This window comes from Camellia sinensis, chromosome 3 (assembly GCF_055761805.1).
Source record: "Camellia sinensis isolate YWXY chromosome 3, ASM5576180v1, whole genome shotgun sequence".
Lineage (NCBI taxonomy): Eukaryota > Viridiplantae > Streptophyta > Magnoliopsida > Ericales > Theaceae > Camellia > Camellia sinensis.
In genome coordinates this window covers 78,459,217-78,466,653 of record NC_138963.1, presented here as the reverse complement: position 1 = coordinate 78,466,653, position 7,437 = coordinate 78,459,217, and the positions used below count along the sequence as shown (strand labels likewise).

Genomic DNA, 7,437 nt, shown 5'->3' with positions numbered 1-7,437 from the left:
GACAGATTGATTTTGTCTCCAAACATCAAATTTTCGTCACTAAAGTGATTTGCGGCGAAAAAAATTTGTCACCACGTTCGTGGCCTATACGTCGTCCCTGAAAGTACTTGGTGACGAAAAACAGTTTCGTCGCCTATTTTTTATTTTTGGCGACGAAATGTTTCGTCGCCAAATGTTGAATTTTTCATCCTCTATAACATCAATTTCGTCACCAAAACTAAATAATATTTTATTTTAAATGTTTTTCGCGACAAAATATTTCACCACCAAATAGATTTTAGTGACGAAAGTTTTCCTCACCAATGATATGGATTAAGGTGACAAAAAAATTCGTCACTAAAATGTGCAGAAAAGAAAATTCTTCAATGACAAAAAACATTTTGTCACAAAATATTTCAATTTAGTGACGAAATATTCAGCAAATGTGACGAAATTATTTGTTTGGTATTATATCATTAGTGACAAAATTATTCGTCATGTTTTTTGAAAACTAAAAGCGACATTTTTTATTTCGTCACTAATAAAAATTAAAAAATTTGAAAATGGGGTAACTATTTTCTTCCGAAATTTTTTCCAGTAATAATTCCCTGCGTATTTCAATAACCTATTCAATAAAATATCTATTACAAATCAATACAAGAATCTGTTCATTTTCATAAACGTCGCAATTGAATTTCAGCACTATCCACAAAAATACAATATAAACTGCATGCGGATTATAAACATGTCTCCTAATATCCACAAACAACGTCTACTAATATCCACAAAAATATCATATCAACCGCATGCGGATTACCAAACACATCTCCTAATATCCAACAACAAAACATGTCTACTAATATCAACAAAAATAAAATATCAAGGGCAGATTACCCAACATGCCCTGTAATACCAACAACAATATAAAATTTACAATGCAACCAAAATACATATAAGGTAATATGAATAAAAACACAAAATGAGCTACCATCTGCCCACCAAATTACCAACCATGTCCATATCAAATATCGAATCTGCAAAAAAATGAAACACAAAAAAGAAAAAAAAGAAAAAAAAATGCAAGTTAGACAATTATTATCTTATCCATAAAATATACATGCATTTTTTTGAATTAGTTTTCAAATCGGAAGTCCGGTGCAAGTTCCGCAAGTTTTCACAACTTACATTTGTCCCTCCCGACATGTTTGAGGTGTTCCCTGGGCCGTCCCGTGGCTGTTGCACGATTTTGGCCCCCGAATGTGTTTTTTTCAAGCTTAAGCATGAAAAAGTGCAATTTTGGACTTAGTTTTTAAACCGGGAGTCCCGTGCTTGTTCCCTAAGTTTTCACAACTTACATTGGTCCCTTCCGAGGTGTTTGAGGTGTTTCCCGGGCCATCTCGTGGCTGTTGCACGATTTTGGCCTCCCATGGCCTATTTTCATTTTTAAGCGTGAAAAGGTGCATTTTTGGACTTAGTTTTCAAACTGGAACTCTCGTGGTAATTTCGTACGTTTTCAAAACTCACATTGGTCCCTCTCGAGATGTTCGAGGTGTTCCCCAGGCCGTCTCGTGGCTATTGCACGATTTTGGCCTCCGATAGCCTATTTTTAAGCTTAAGTGTGAAAAAGTTCATTTTTCGACTTAGTTTTCAAACCGAGAGTCCCGTGCTAGTTCTGTAAATTTTCACAACTCACATTGGTCCCTTCCGAGGTGTTTGAGGTGTTCCCCAGGCCGCCTCATGGCTGTTGCACGATTTTGGCCCTCGATGGCCTACTTTGAAGCTTAAGTGTGAAAAAGTGCAATTTTTGACTTAGTTTTCAAACCAGGAGTCCCGTGCTAGTTCCATAAGTTTTCACAACTCACATTGGTACCTCTCGAGGTGTTTGACATGTTCCCTGGGCTGTCTCGTGGCTGTTGCATGATTTTGGCCTCCGATGGCCTATTTTCAAGCTTAAGTGTGAAAAAGTTCATTTTTTGACTTAGTTTTCAAACCGGGAGTCCCGTCCTAGTTTCGTAAGTTTCCACGACTCACATTGGTCCCTCCCGTGGTGTTTGCGATATTTCCTGGGCTGTCTCATGGCTGTTGCATGATTTTGGCCTCCGATGGCCTATTTTCAAGTTTAAGTGTGAAAAAATATATTTTTCGACTTAGTTTTCAAACGGGGAGTCCCATGCTAGTTCCGTAAGTTTTCACAACTCACATTGCTCCCTTCCAAAGTGTTTGACGTGTTCCCCGGGTCGTCTCGTGGCTGTTGCACAATTTTGGCCTCCGATGGCCTATTTTCAAGCTTAAGTGTGAAAAAGTTCATCATTTTTTGACTTAGTTTTCAAACCGGGAGTCCCGTGCTAGTTCCGTAAGTTTTCACAACTCACATTGGTCCCTCCCGAGCTGTTTAAGGTGTTTCCCGGGCCATCTCGTGGGTATTGCACGATTTTGGCCTCCGATGGCCTATTTTCAAGCTTAAGTGTGAAAAAGTGCATTTTTCGACTTAGTTTTCAAACCGGGAGTCCCGTGCTAGTTTCGTAAATTTTCACAATTCACATTGGTCTCTCCCGAGGTGTTTGACATGTTCCCCAGGCCGTCTCATGGCTGTTGCATGATTTTAGCCTCCGATGACCTATTTTCATGCTTAAGTGTGAAAAAGTGCCTTTTTGAACTTAGTTTTTGAACCGGGAGTCCCGTGCTAATTCCGTAAGTTTCCACAACTCACATTGGTCCCTCCCGAGGTGTTTGAGGTGTTACCTGGGCCGTCTCATGGATGTTGCACGATTTTGGCCTCTGATGGCATATTTTCAATCTTAAGCGTAAAAAAGTACATTTTTGGACTTACTTTTCAAACCGGAACTCTCGTGCTAGTTCCGTAAGTTTTCATAACTCACATTGGTCCCTCCCAAGCTGTTTGAGGTGTTACCTAGGCCGTCTTATTGCTGTTGCACGATTTTGGCCTCCGATGCCCTATTTTCAAGCTTAAGTGTGAGAAAGTGCATTTTTGGACTTAGAGGTTGTTTGGGATGATCTAAATAAGTGCACTTCTTGACTTTTTATGAAATATGGGTTGAGTTTGAAGTGATATGGTAGAGAGATGATATGACTTAGTTAAGATAATGCAATTTAAATAGGATGGTGACTTTTTGACTTTTTGGCTTCTTTAGAGGATGTCAAACCTAGCCTTAGCTTTCAAACTGGGAGTCCCGTGCTAGTTTCGTAAGTTTTCACAACTCACATTGGTCCCTCCCGAAGTGTTTGAGGTGTTACCTGGGCCGTCTCGTGACTGTTGCACGATTTTGGCCTTCGATGGCCTATTTTCAAGCTTAAGTGTGAAAAAGTATATTTTTGGATTTAGTTTTCAAACCAAGAGTCCCGTGCTAGTTTCATAAGTTTACACAAGCTACAATGGTCCCTTCCGAGGTGTTTGAGGTGTTCCCCGGACTTTCTCGTGGTTGTTTCACGATTTTCGGCCTCGATGGACTATTTTCAAGCTTAAGTGTTAGAAAAGTTTATTTTTTTGACTTAGTTTTCAAAGCGAAAGTCCCGTGTTAGTTCCTTAAGTTTTCACAGCTTACATTGATCCCTCCCGATGTGTTTGAGGTGGTCCCTGGGCCTTCTCGTGGAGGTTACATGATTTTGGCCCCAAATGGCCTATTTTTAAGCCTAAGTGTTGGAAAAAGTGTATTTTTTGACTTAGTTTTCAAACTGGGAATCCCGTGCTAGTTCTGTAAGTTTTCACAATTTACATTGGTCCCTCCCGAGGTGTTTGAGGTGTTTCCCAAGCCTTCTCGTGGCTGTTACATGATTTTGGCTCCCCGATGGCCTATTTTCAAGCTTACTCAATCATAAGTGTTGGAAAAATGTATTTTTTCGACTTAGTTTTCAAACCAGGAGTCTCGTGCTAGTTCCGTAAGTTTCCAAAACTTACATTGGTCCCTCTCGAGGTGTTCAGGGTGTTCCCCAGGCCTTCTCGTGGTTGTTACACGATTTTGGCTCCCCGGTGACCTATTTTCAAGCCTAGGTATTGGAAAAGTGCATTTTTTGACTTAGTTTTCAACTGGGAGTCCCATGTTAGTTCTATAAGTTTTTACAAGTTACAATGGTCCCAAAATATTGCAAGTATTTTGGTTCAATAATATTGCAAGTATTTTTAGGCTGTAGCGGTTTGTGAGTTTTCTCCCTGTTCTCTCCATTCTATTTTATATCACTCAATGCATAGCATCTTACCACGAGGCATCCCTCAGCTGATTCACCTCCCACCAACCACACAAATCTCTCTCTCTCTCTCTCTCTCTCTCTCTCTCTCTAATTTCCTGTTTTCCTTTTTCTTTTTAACACGTGTTCCCAAGATTACCAAATATACACTTACTAAGAAGGAAAAGCATTGCCAAATATACAAGCTACACATATTAAAGAACCTATTTTGCGTCTAGAGAAACCAAGGAAAAAGAACATACTCTGCAATTATTCCAGTGCAAAGAAATTTGTCTTCCTTTAGTTTAGAAAAATAGTAAATAAGATATGTAGATAAGGTTTACAAGCAGGTACAAAATGTTTTCCATAAGAAACCCGAATTCCAAGAAAAAATAAACACCTAATTTTAATACTAGTTTTCAAGCATCTCTTTGCAGTATTCTAACACAGACAAAGAAATGGAAACTACTTCTTGAAATACTGGCACTTCAAATAATTTGCAGTCCAAAGTCATCTTCATGAAAATGGGTATAACTGGCTTCTTAGGAACAAAATATAGTTCAGTGCTCATGTTAATTATCACTTCACATAGAAATTGGTGGTTTCAAACTATTAACACATGCAATACAATTACTCTAGTGCAAAGAAATTTGTGTTGCTTTGGTGTAGAAAAGAATTAAATAAGTTATGTAGAATGGTTAGATTTTCAAGCATTCTTTTGTAGCAGCACTCTAATGCTGACATACAAATGGAAACCATTCTAAAATTACATGCTTCATCTTCAAGATTAGGTAGAATAAGTACTACTGGCTCCCTAAGAACCAAAATATAGTTCAGTCATCATGTTAATTATCACTTCAAATAGAACTTGATGGTTTCAAACCACTATTAATGAGATGAGATGAACTCATTATTTCATTAACGTTGGGGAATATCATCTTAAAATAATACAAAATAGATACTACAGAAGATAGAAGCAAAGTATATAACTTTGGGTTAGTTTGCATTTATGATAAAGCATACCTCTGGGTTGCTTTTCCTCCTCTAGGAACGGCACGTCAAATAATGTTTCAGCAGAATCATTCTTAGGTAACCCTGACATGCTAGAAATTTCGTTCTCCTTCTGTTCGTAGTTAATAAGAGATGCATCAGAATTATATCCAGATGCATTCAATGAGATTCCATTTTCACATGAAACTCTCGTACTGTCTGAGTTATTAAGTTCCATTGAGAAACTTCTCTCTGATTTGTTGGACTTTAATCCAGAAACTTTGCTGTCAGATACTTCTCGAAGAGGTGATCCAATTGGATTGGGAAGTTGTTCACACATAACCAGAACAGACACCATAGCCTACATTACATGGACTCGGGTACGGATGTCGGGTGCAGGTATGTATCTAGAGGTCGGACTCATTAAACCATAAATTTAAGGGTACGTGGACTCGGCAAAAATATGTCATATTTTTATATTTTTAATTAAGTATATGCGATAAAAATGGTGCTATATGTAACTTATAGTGTTAAGAAGACATTTATAGCAATTATACAATAATATATACATATAATAATAGTGTTATATATAATTATATGAGAAGTGTCCGTTGAAAAGTAGCCGACATATATCCCATACCCTTGTCTGAGTGTCGGGTGTCCGACATGGGTATTTGATTTATTTTGAAAAGTCCATGTAACATAGACCATAGTTGTACTCTCCAAAACCTTTGTCAAGGGACAGCGATGATTTTTTCGTTTTAAGAACTCATGAACATGGGCCACTTGAGATCTCTTACTTTTCAATGATGATACTATACTCGTTTGCCAAAAGGTAAAGATAACCAAAAATATAACAGCACAAAATTAGCCAGAGAGCTTATTTCCAACAAGAAAATTTGTCACTGTTATGAACAAATTCAGCAACCTGCAGCTTGGGACAAATACATCCATACCATAACCAAACAAGGGACTTATTAACATATTAACAAAGTAACTTGATAAATAAATAAAAAACACCAAAAAATATAATTTTGAATTTTCAAAAATTATTTCCACCCCCCAAAAGAGAAAATCATCCAAAATTAATGAAACTTTTCCCCATTTATTTCACCATATTTGAAAAAAAATGTAAAAAAATAAAATAAAAAATTCAGAAAGCTCACTCAAACAGAGACCCTTACAATAAAACCAAATTTTGTGTTATGTGTGCCACAAATCAAAGAATTTAATTCATGAAGTGTCACAACCTATGACCATGGAAGAATATAGATGAAGTTTAGGTTGAACCAAGCATCAAACCAATTGGAACAATAGCAGCCTATAAAATAAACAAAATAGGATATATACATAAGCAGAATGAGATACATTAGAAGAATAGGAATTTAGCATCAAGTGCACAAGGGATACATTAGCATAATGGAAGTTCTAGAACCAACAAGAAAATCTGATAGACTTCCAATTTCAATAACAATTGAACTGTGTTTTTAATCCCATCGATTATTCAATTCCATTTTGCACCTATAATTTTGAATCTAAACAATGGTAATTAGACTAAGAGTTTATGAAACCCTAGCTTCAATTCCTTTAATCTGTGAATCAAAAGCAATAACTATAGATTCATACAAGAGGAGGTTGACTAAATTTCCTAAAATACAGGCATAAATAAATAAAAATCAATAAAAATAGGTTTTCTACTTTTGAAGTAGAACGCCAAAATTCAAAAGACATAAATTTAGATGTACATACAGAGTCGCATATGTTATACAAAGATATATAAAACAATTAAGAATCAAATAGAATAAAAATACTTGATCAATTCACAAATGAAAAGGTTCGATTCAGATGTATTTATAGAGAGAGAGAGAGAGAGAGAGAGAGAGATATGCATGTGATACCTACTTCTGTTCCACGGCCTTGGAGAGCTCAACCCTATACAAGCTCTTGAGAACGATGTTGAAATCCTTAGCACGATGAACCAAGCTCTCGCAAACCAATGCAGAGACGCTGGGATGCTCGGTGAGTAGCTGATCGACGTTGAATTGAACGACAACGGCCTTGAGGACTTCGTTGCCGATCGAAGGAAGGACTTTCTCATCATATTCGAGGCCTAGGGTTTGAAAGATTCGTGGTGAGCCGATCGGCACAGCGGCAATGTGTGTGAATCGACGAAATGTTAGCAGCGGCAGTGAGAAACTGTGTGTGAATGAGCATAAGGTGTGTGTATGTGTGTGTGTGCGCGCGCGGGCGTGTGTGTGAAATTAGGTTTGATGGAGAAATTATTGT

The 7,437-nt window shown here is 37.4% G+C and overlaps 1 long non-coding RNA gene across 1 annotated transcript; it reads right to left on the bottom strand.

Moving 5' to 3' along the window:
* Positions 1–910: 910 nt before the first annotated feature.
* Positions 911–7,188, bottom strand: LOC114302673 (uncharacterized). Its single transcript, XR_003643490.2, has 3 exons — positions 7,050–7,188; positions 5,185–5,284; positions 911–1,013 (listed from the first exon to the last, which is right to left on the bottom strand). It is a non-coding gene; the product is annotated as an uncharacterized LOC114302673 (long non-coding RNA).
* Positions 7,189–7,437: the final 249 nt, after the last annotated feature.